This window comes from Aedes albopictus, chromosome 3 (genome assembly GCF_035046485.1).
Source record: "Aedes albopictus strain Foshan chromosome 3, AalbF5, whole genome shotgun sequence".
NCBI lineage: Eukaryota > Metazoa > Arthropoda > Insecta > Diptera > Culicidae > Aedes > Aedes albopictus.
In genome coordinates, this window is record NC_085138.1 from 344,683,163 (window position 1) to 344,694,433 (window position 11,271).

Consider the following 11,271-nt stretch of genomic DNA (forward strand, 5'->3'; position numbering starts at 1 on the left):
AAGAGAAAATCTCAAAGCTGTGCTCAAAGGGAATTCCTATTAAAATCACTTGAAAGGACATTTGGCAGAATTACTAGGAAGAATTACAATAACATCCGTGAAACATCAAAATCTTTGACGTTTGTTTTGCTACTTTTCAAAAGTGGGTTACCTTGATTTTCCATCCAAGCATGCAACATTTGAATAAATCACGCGCAACAAAAAACTGACAGCGCAACTCATCAAAATTACTCACCAAAGACGTTTGGTGATTTTACCAACACAGCTATTATTTAAATGGGAATATAGGTTTGAATAATTATTGTATTGTTCCTTTTTCGTGTTCTTAGTGGTCTAGCGTGGAATAGTGAAAACATTCTCCCAAATAAACTGTAAGTAAAAAAGTGCAGCAAATGATTTCTTACGTTTTTTTTAACTCATTCCTTAAGTCTATTGCACGCCATCGCTCTCGTTTCAGCTCCGTCCCATTCCGTTCCGGCTTGCTTTGGTCGAGTTCCGCCGTGAAACGACACCAGCCCCATCCCGACTTTCCGTTCTTGTTGGCTGCATAAAACGGCATAGGCACCGTCCCGACAGCGTCCGGTTACATTATTGTTCCGGCTCCGTTTAACGACACGTGAGTAAAAAAAACTCTTGAAAATGTCTTCTAAATGAGAGTGAAAAAATGATTTCTAAGTAACATTCGATTGCACGTCATCGTTCTCATTCCAGCTCAAACGGTTGCAGCTGTTAATCCTCGCCCGGATCCGTCCAATCCCGCAGCACCGTTCCGACCGCATCCATCCGTTCTCGTTTCAGCAGCATCAAACGACGCAGGCACCGTTCCGACAGTGTCCGATTCCTGTGCCGGCTCCATTTAACGACACCGACTTTGCTCCAACTGCATACAGCCGGGCCTCTTCATTATTCGCCCCGTACCTATTGGACCCCGTTCTGGCTCGGTCAAACAACAGAACAGCACCGACCCTGTTCTGACTCCAAAAATTCTAAAAACTGTTTTAAATAAATGATACATCAACTAGAAAATCTATCAGATTCATAAGCGATGCGCACCTGAAACCATGATTCGAAATCTCCAAAGCATGATTTAGCTTCATGGCCCTAAAAAATCTGTCCGATTCATAAGCGATGCGCACCCGGAACCATGATTCGAAATATTTAAAACATGATTTAACTTCATGGTCCTAGAACATCTGTCAGATTCATAAGCGATGAGCACCCTAAACCATGACTCGAAATCTCCAAAACATGATTTAGCTTCATGGTCCTATAAAATCTGACAGATTCATAAGCGATGAGCACCCTAAACCATGAGTCGAAATCTCCAAATCATGATTTAGCTTCATGGTCCTATAAAATCTGACAGATTCATAAACGATGCGCGCCCGGAACCATGATTCGAAATATCAAAAATATGATTTAGCTTTATGATTTCAGGAAAAAAATAACGCATTGGTAGCGTTACGAGACAATGGATCATACTATCATGATCATAAATCATGGTGTATTTTTATAAAACGAAAATGAACTAGGCTCATGAAATCATGAGTCGTTTTTATGATTTTTTGGAGCAGAATTTTACCCGTGTATGTTTAGCGATTTATGTTGGAAGTGTTTTAAGGTATCGTGCATAAATTACGTAACATACATAATAACGCATCACTGACAAAAAAGTTTATTTAACCATAGCATCTTGTGCAAAACAAATTGATTTTTTTTTTTTATACAAAAAGCGCTATACAGTTAAATGCCGGAAGGTTTCCAAACTTGCTTTTCGTATTGCATAGTTGATGAATCTCGTCAAAAGATTTTTCAAGTTTTACAGATGTCATGTTTTCCCTTACATAATTGCCCGATCATTGAATAAAGATTTTTAAATCGTGAACTTTGAATAAGACGTTCTCCATTTTTTTCATACTTTATGGCCGGTTTCTTAACACTCAGAAAAACTCATTATGCAACGGAAAACGAAAAAAAAAATAGAATGTGCTTAGATGAAAATATGAAAAATAGATAGTTTCGGAAAAAAATATGTTCTACCCAAGGCTTTACCATTTTAAACAATAGCTTCATCATTAGAATAGTAGTAATTAAACATAATTCAACGATTTATTACTTAAGGCACCGATTTATACTTCACTTTTGTGTGAATTTCGACTTAGGTTGAAGACAGCGAGATCAAACTATGACATTGTGTTTGTTTACTCTCATAGGTCTCACTTGCCCCAGATGCTGAAATGCACTGGGGCAAGTGGGAGCAGTTAACTAAAGGTAATAAATAAAAATAAATTACACCTTTATCGCTTAAAATAATTTGCAAGCACTCCAAATATTATCCTGAAACCTAAAAAGTTTGACTTTATTTGATATTCTATTTTTCAACTACGAATATAGTAGAGTACGTTAATCTCACATAGTGAATTGAAAATTACATATGAACAACAATAACATATATGGTCTCTTTATGGTGAGAACAATAACAATGTTTGAATTCAAAGTATCCGTTTGTGTGATACCTATGTTTTCCACGAAGAATGTTTGCCTTAAAAACAAAGGAGGGATATCCGATCCGCCATAGGAAATACCTCGGCTGCAGCACTAGGCTCCCCGGCTCCGAATCACAGAAGCGACTGGTACGACGGCGAATGTGAACAGTTGAAAAACGAGAAGAATGCAGCATGGGCGAGAATGATTGCCGAGGCAATCACGGGAATCTTCTCACGAACGAGCGTGAGGTGGTGGCGGCATTACGATGAGTACCTCAATGGGGACGTTGTAATGCAAGCATCGAAGGTGACGTGATGACAGATCCAAGAGATTGAGATTGAGGAGGTTGGCTGGTTGAAAAACAACAAAGCCGCTGGAGAAGATCAACTACCAAGCGATCTTCTAAAATACGGTGCACTGGTGAGAGCACTACATTGGGTCATTACCAAGATGGATGGGGCAGCAGGGACGGATGTCCTGGGGCCTGACTGCGTCTACCCAAAGTTATTAAACAAAAGGCACTTCCTAGTTTTTTTGAGATCACATTTTTTGCGCACATTGATCAATAAAACAAAATTTAAAGCGATGACATATGGTTTTTTCGACTCTAAATCATACGTACAGCTGGAGTGAACATGTTTATGCAAAATTAGTGATTTTTCAGTACACTGATATTTTACCTTACTCAAAAAACTGCTAAAATACCCTATTTTTCACATAAAGCAAGCAATAAATCAAAATTCAAAGCGATGACATATAGTTTTTTTGGTCTTAAATTGTTCGTAGGATTGTACTCGACATTTTTGATGAACAATGAAAATGTTCTAATAGCACTCTTATTTTGTTTTACCCGGAAAACTGCGAAAATTCCATACTTTTTACACAAAGTAGTCAACAAAACTAAATTTGAAACGATAATATGTAGTTGTTTAGCCTTGAAATGTTCGTAGCAGTTTGGGGGACATACTCGAAGAATAATAGTGATGTTTTCATTACACTCTAATTTTGATTGACTCAAAAATCAACGAAAGTACCACATTTTTCACGCAAAGTGGTTTACAAAAATAATGGCTTACAATGCAAAGTAGTTTTCTGCCTTTAAATTATTCGTGAAAGCGTACTGAATGTTCTTGATGAGTAATAGTGACGTTTTCATGACACACTTAATTTGTTTTACTCGAAAATCTACAAATATACTGTTTTTTTACAAAACAGTCAATAAAACAAAATTTAAAGCCATAACATGTAGTTTTATGGCCTTAAATTTTCCGTTACAATGTACTGGACCTGTTTTTGATAAAATGTTGATGTTTACATTACATTTATATTTTGTTTTATAAAAAGTTGTACGAAAATACCAAAAAAAACGAATAAGCCAAAATTTAAAGCAATGATATTTAGTTTTTCAACTTTGAATTTATCGTAGTAGTTTTGTGGATATATTTGAACAACCCTAGCGATGTTTTTATTACACTCATATTTTATTTCACTTTGAATACTAGGAAAATACCACATTTTTCACACAAAGTAGTCAACAAATAAAAATATAAGGCAATGCATTCTGTTTTTTTGCCTTGATTTTTTTCGTGAAATTATGAACATTGAATAATAATACCTCCTTCATGACACTCTTAATTTATTTTACCAAACAAGTTTTAAAATTTCATAACTTTCTTACAAAATAGTCAATAAAACAAAATTCAAAGCAATGACATGTAGTTGTTAGTCTTAAAATTTTCCGTTAGAATGTACTAGACATGTGTTTGATAAAATTTAGATGTTAACATCACATCCACATTTTGTTTTACACAAAATAGTCATTTTATTTTTCACACAAAATAGTCAATAACACAAAATTCAAAACAAACACATGCAGATTTCTATAGCTGTTTTTTTTTTTGTACCAGTTTCACGTTATCTACTACCTGAAAAAATACAAGGCAAACCGAAAATCCACCATGGATTTTTTTATTTGTTTTTATTTGAGTCCATTTGGATTTTCTTCCTGAGATTTTTCCATGTTGCTCTCAGAGTTTCTCGTTGGATTTTTCCTACAGCGTTTTGCTCAAACAAAATTTCGTGGAATTTATTCTCTTTCCTCCTGGAATATACCTCATATGTTGTCGTAGAATTTCTCTTAGAGTTTCTCTCGGAATTTTGCTTGAAGGTTTTCCGCGATTTCTTCCGGTATTCCTCTTGGTACTTCTCCATGAGATTTTTCCGGTATTTCTAAGGTTTTTACAGAAACTATTGCTGGGATTTCAACTAAGGCTCCTCCCGGATTTTAAAGGAGTTTTTCACGAGTTTTCTGAAGGAATTGCTTCTGGGATTTCTCCCGAAGTTTTAAGTAATTTCAATGATTTTTTCTGGAGTTTCTTCCCGGATTTCTACAGAAGTTTCATCCGGGATATTTTATAAAGGTTTTTGCGAGAGAGTTTTAAAGTTTCACCTGAGATTATTCTCGGAGTTAGTGCTCTAGAAGCTGAAATGCAGAACTCCAAACTTAAGCATTTTGTATGAAAATCGATCAATGCGTCCAGTACTGTACTTTTCTAGGAGTGTTTCTCGGAAAACCGCCTGCCTGAGATAACCTACAAATTTCATTGTTGTAAATTCCCGGAGACATGTCGGAATGAATCCACGTGATTTTTGCGAGAAATGCTGCAATGAGGAACGCAAGAGAAACTTCGGAATAAATCCTGAGAAGAACTGGGAAATCTCGGAAAAAAGCTCTTGTAGGAAATATTTAGAAAATTCATAAAAGAACTCTGAAAAACTCCAAGAGAAATCCAGGAAGAAACTCCGGATGAAAACCAGCGAAGAATTTTTTTTAGAAGAAATATCGGAAAACTCTTTGGCAGAAATTCCAGATATAATTATCGGAAATCTAAAAAAATATCGAAAAAAACACGAAGTAACCATTAACGGGAGCAAATAAAAGAAAAATTCTTGGGAACTAGGATGGAAACTTGAGAGAACTGGAGAAAGCCAGAAAAAAACTTCGAAAATGCTCCAGGAAAAAAAAATAAGAGATTCCTGAAAAAATATGATAATATTCTAAATAATTCTTTGGTGGATTCACTGAGAAAATCTACGGAAGGTTTTTTAAATGAATCCTTGGAGAAATTTATCAAGCAATCGCTAGAGGAATTTCTGATGAAAACCCAAAGGAATAATTCACGAAAACATTTCAAAAGTTTTCTAAAAGAATCCCTTGAGAAATAGAGCCCCTAAATAAATTCCGCATGAATCTTTGATGTTCTTGAAAATATCCCTGAAAGAATCTCAAAAATATTTTTGAAAGATTTTCAAAAAGAACCCACGACAAAATATTTTGAAAGAATCTTTGGAAGATATCCTAGAATATAAATGCACCTTTTGGGAAATTTCTGAAAAACAAATGTATAGAAGAGTTTCTGAAGCAATACCGTAAAACGGGGTAACTTTGATAGTATTTTCCCTGTTTTAATAGTTTTAAAACAAGTACTGGTGTCTCAGTTATAATTGCAATGTAAGGATTGGATAGTTTTAATTGTTTTGGGTGATCAATATTTTTTTCATATGAGCGAGAATCACATTTTTATTTTGGGGAAATTTTGATAGTGCTCTGAAAAACATATCAAATCCCAAAAAAATATTACAGATTGCAACGCAAAGAGTATCAGCATGATGGGAAAAGCCGTATGAAACATGTTAGGTTTATTTATTGTATCAAAACATGAAGAATTTTATAAAATTATAAATAACAAAGTGAGTCAGTACTCCACCAGAGTGAAAATCTCAGTGCTTTTAGCTATCAAAAATCATTATCTGTAAAAAAATATATTTTTTACGGTACAACAACATGTGACTATATGCTGCGCATAGTAAGTTCTCTTTATTTGAGTTGTTTTTGGTTTTTTATAAACAAATTTAGAAAACAACGAGTGTAATTGAAAGATCACTATTATTTATCAAACAAGTCTAGTACTTTTTTACAAATAATTTCATGGCAAAAAAACTATAATGCATTGACTCCAATTTTTATCTGATGGCTACTTTGTGTGCAAAATGTGGTATTTTCCTAGTATTTCGAGTGAAATAAAATATGAGTGTAATAAAAACATCACTAGGATTGTTCAAATCAATCCCTTAAACTACTACGATAAATTCAAAGTTGAAAAACTAAATATCATTGCTTTAAATTTTGGCTTATTCGCTTTTTTTGGTATTTTCGTCCTTTTTTATAAAACAAAATATAAATGTAATGTAAACATCAACATTTTATCAAAAACACGTCCAGTACATTGTAACGGAAAATTGAAGGCCATAAAACTACATGTTATGGCTTTAAGTTTTGTTTTATTGACTGTTTTGTAAAAAAATTATGGTATTTTTGTAGATTTTCGAGTAAAATAAATTAAGTGTGTCATGAAAACGTCACTATTACTCATCAAGAACGTCCAGTACGCTTTCACGAATAATTTAAAGGCAAAAAACTACTTTGCATTGTAGGCCATTATTTTTGTTAACCATTTTGCGTGAAAAATGTGGTACTTTCGTTGATTTTTGAGTCAATCAAAATTAGAGTGTAATGAAAACATCACTATTATTCTTCGAGTATGTCCCCCAAACTGCTACGAACATTTCAAGGCTAAAAAACTACATATTATCGTTTCAAATTTAGTTTTGTTGACTACTTTGTGTAAAAAGTATGGAGTTTTCGCAGTTTTCCGGGTAAAACAAAATAAGAGTGTTATTAGAACATTTTCATTGTTCATCAAAAATGTCGAGTACAATCCTACGAACAATTTAAGACCAAAAAAACTATATGTCATCGCTTTGAATTTTGATTTATTGCTTGCTTTATGTGAAAAATAGGGTATTTTAGCAGTTTTTTGAGTAAGGTAAAATATCAGTGTACTTAAAAATCACTAATTTTGCATAAACATGTTCACTCCAGCTGTACGTATGATTTAGAGTCGAAAAAACCATATGTCATCGCTTTAAATTTTGTTTTATTGGTCAATGTGCGCAAAAAATGTGATCTCAAAAAAACTAGGAAGTGCCTTTTGTTTAATAACTTTGGGTAGACGCATCTATTTTATATTTTTTTAAATGGACGATGATCTTGAAACCTGTCCGGTTCCATCGCAAAAAAAAGTTTTGAAATCGGTTGGAAAACGGCCGAGAAATGCCTTGTCAAAGTTGGACTTCCGACTTTTTTTGGACCCTTGGTAGTTTAGGAGTTAACGGAGCCTGTGGGGCACCTGGGCACCCCCCACAGTAAGCTGTCCCTTACCGCGTTAATGCAGAGCTCTGGCGTGGTGGACATTCTTTCTCGTGCGACTCGTGGGAATAAAATATGAGTAACAAACCAATTTCAAAAACAAGTGTAGCAGGTAGTAGTGGTGCGATCAACCCCTTCGCAAGAAGCGGGTTGATGCGGTCTCCAACAAGGAGAAGCGAGGAGTCAGGTACTGGAAGCTGCTTACGCAGCTCAAGCGTGGGAGCTCCTGTCCACTCCACGGCAAGCCAGCCGGCGGAGGTTATGGACGGAGCATGGTTGCTGAGGGCCATCAGCCAAGTAGCAGGAAAAGGACGGCCCGCATTAGAGGTAGCTGAGCAGCAGCTTGGCAAAATTATCGACTTTGCGACAACTAAGTCGAATATAAGCAAGGACCTGAAAACGGCCTTGCTTCGGCTTAGAGCGTCAGTCGATGAGGCCAAGCAGGAGCACGCGGTCGCGCCGCTGCGGCAGCGGCGGAACCCGCAAAGGAGAAAGCGTCTAAGTTTACACAAACGGAGGCCTTCTCCTTCGCGGGTAGTCCGAAGAGTGTGGAAGCGAATGCTCGTGACAAACGTGACAAGCATTCGCAGAAGCGGGCGAGGCAGCCGTCAGGTGAGGAGCTGTCTGGCGGCGCCCGCAAGGCCAGGCGCATAATAACCCCGAAAGCCGGTGGTAATGCCGGAAAGTCGGACCCCAGCCAGGGTTCCCGGAAAGCTGGGAAGGGTGGGCCTGAAAAGGCCGGCCCGTCCCGGAATGATGGGAACAAGGGGTTGCGACCAATGGTGGGCCCTCAGCAGCCACAGAGCAGGGCGATCCAAGGAGAGGACCCTCCTTGGACAAAGGTAGAGCGGAAGAGGAAGAAGAAGGTGAATCCGCAGGCAGAAGTGCAGGGCGCCAAGCCAAGGCGTAGGAAGGCAGGTGCCAGGCGTGAGAAAGGCGACGCTATCGTCATCAAGACCGAACAGTCTAAGTACTCGGACGTCTTGAAGACGATGCGAAGCGACGCCAAGCTTGAGGGTCTTGGAGCCGACGTACGCAGTATTAGACGTACTCGTACGGGTGAGATGATCCTGGAGCTGAAGCGCCAGAAGGATCACAAGGGCGCCGCCTACAAGAGGCTGGCAGAAGAGGTCCTTGGTGATGGTGTGCAGGTGAGGGCTCTGACACATGAGGCGACTCTGAAGGTCAAAGACATTGACGAGATCACCGAAGTGGAAGAGCTCGTCACGGCACTGCGGCAACAGTGCGATGTGCAGGTGGCCACCGCAGCCGTTAAGCTACGGAGAGGGCCAGCAGGGACACAGATAGCCTTGGTTCAGCTACCTGTGGCGGATGTTAAAAAGTCCGTTAAAGTAGGAAGTATAAAGGTGGGCTGGTGTGTATGTCACCTGACATTCCACGAGCCACCAGAGGTTTGCTTCAGGTGACTGGAACCAGGACACAAGTCGTGGGACTGCAAAGGCCCCGACAGGCGCAAACTGTGTAGGCGATGCGGCGCTGAAGGTCATAAGGCCCAAAGCTGCACGAGTCCGCCCATCTGCATGATCTGTACCGGGAAAACCTCGAAAAACAGACATACAATGGGTGGTCCAGGGTGCCCGGCCTTTAAGAAAGCCGCAGTGAACAACAAATCACAGTGCAGGTAACGCAGCTGAACCTGAACCACTGTGATGCGGCTCAGCAACTGCTTTGTCAGGCGGTTTCTGAGTGGGAGACGGATATCGGCATCATTTCGGACCCATACCGAGTACCCGCCGGCAACGGCAACTGGGCCTCGGATGGGACCAGGAAAATGGCGGCGATATGGACGACGGGTAAATACCCCGTGCAGGAGTTGGTGTCTACTACCTACGAGGGCTTCGTGGTCGCCAAAGTAAACGGGGTCTTCTTCTGTAGCTGTTATGCGCCTCCGCGGTGGCCGATCGAGCGGTTCACGCAAATGCTGGACCGCTTAACGACCGTGCTAACAGGGCGAAGGCCGGTGGTAATAGCGGGTGACTTTAATGCCTGGGCTGTGGAATGGGGAAGCCGTTTCACGAACCAGCGGGGTCAGATCCTGCTAGAAACACTGGCCATCTTAGATGTCGACTTGGCTAACGTCGGTACCAAGAGTACCTATAGTCGAAACGGAGCGGAGTCAATTATTGACGTGACCTTTTGTAGTCCTGGCCTAACAAGTAGTCCGAACTGGAGAGTAGATGATGGCTACACTCACAGCGACCACCTGGCGGTTCGCTACAGTATCGACTACAACAACAGCAGACAGCGGATAGAAGAAGAGGCGACTAGGCCAAGGCCAAGCCCTCGTAGGTGGAAGACATCATACTTCGACGAAGAGGTATTTAGGGAAGCGCTCCGCCGTGAGCGAAACTTAATCGGTTTAGACGGCGACGAGCTGGTAGCGGTGCTCTCACGTGCGTGTGATGCGACCATGCCTAGGCGAGTCCACCCTAGAAATGGGAGGCCACCGGCTTACTGGTGGACCGACGCGATTGCGGACCTGCGCCGCGCCTGCCTACGGGCTAGGCGGCGGATGCAGCGAGCACGATCAGAGGAAGAGCGAAACGAACGGCGGGTGGTGTTCGCCGCTGCAAAAGCCGCGCTCAAGACCGAGATAAGAGCAAGCAAAAAGGCCTGCTTTGAGGGTCTCTGTCAGAGTGCCAATACGAACCCGTGGGGTGACGCCTACAGGATCGTTATAGCCAAGACGAGAGGTGTGATGGCTCCTACAGAGCAATCTCCAGAGATGTTGGAGGGGATCATTGGAGGACTTTTTCCGCGTCATGATCCTAGTCCTTGGCCTCCTTTCGTAGGACAGCCGGGGATTGGGGCTGGCGATGAGGAAAGGGTCACCGATGCGGAACTTGCGGGGATAGCTAAGTCCCTTAGCGTAGGTAAGGCCCCAGGTCCGGACGGAGTTCCGAACCTGGCCTTAAAAGTAGCTATTGCAGAAGCTCCCGAGATGTTCAGGTCTGCTATGCAGAAATGCCTGGACGAGGGAGTTTTCCCAGAAGCTTGGAAGAGGCAGAGCCTGGTACTATTGCCAAAGGCGGGGAAACCACCCGGAGACCCGTCGGCATATAGACCAATATGCTTTATTGACACGGCGGGGAAGGTGCTCGAAAAGATCATCCTCAATAGAATGTTGAAGTTCACTGAGGGCGTAAATGGTCTCTCGAGCAACCAGTATGGCTTCCGGAAGGGGAGGTCCACCGTAGACGCTATCTTGTTGGTTACAAAAACCGCCGAGAAAGCACTCGAGCCTAAGAGGAGGGGAATTCGCTTTTGCGCGGTAGTGACTCTGGATGTAAGGAATGCATTTAATAGCGCCAGTTGGGCTGCTATTGCCGATGCGCTCCTGCGTCTGGGGATACCGGAGTACTTGTACAAGATTCTCGGAAGCTACTTCCAGAATCGCGTACTAGTTTACGACACAGAGGTGGGTCGGAAGTGCTTTCACATAACCTCAGGAGTCCCGCAAGGTTCCATCCTGGGTCCGGTGTTATGGAATGTCA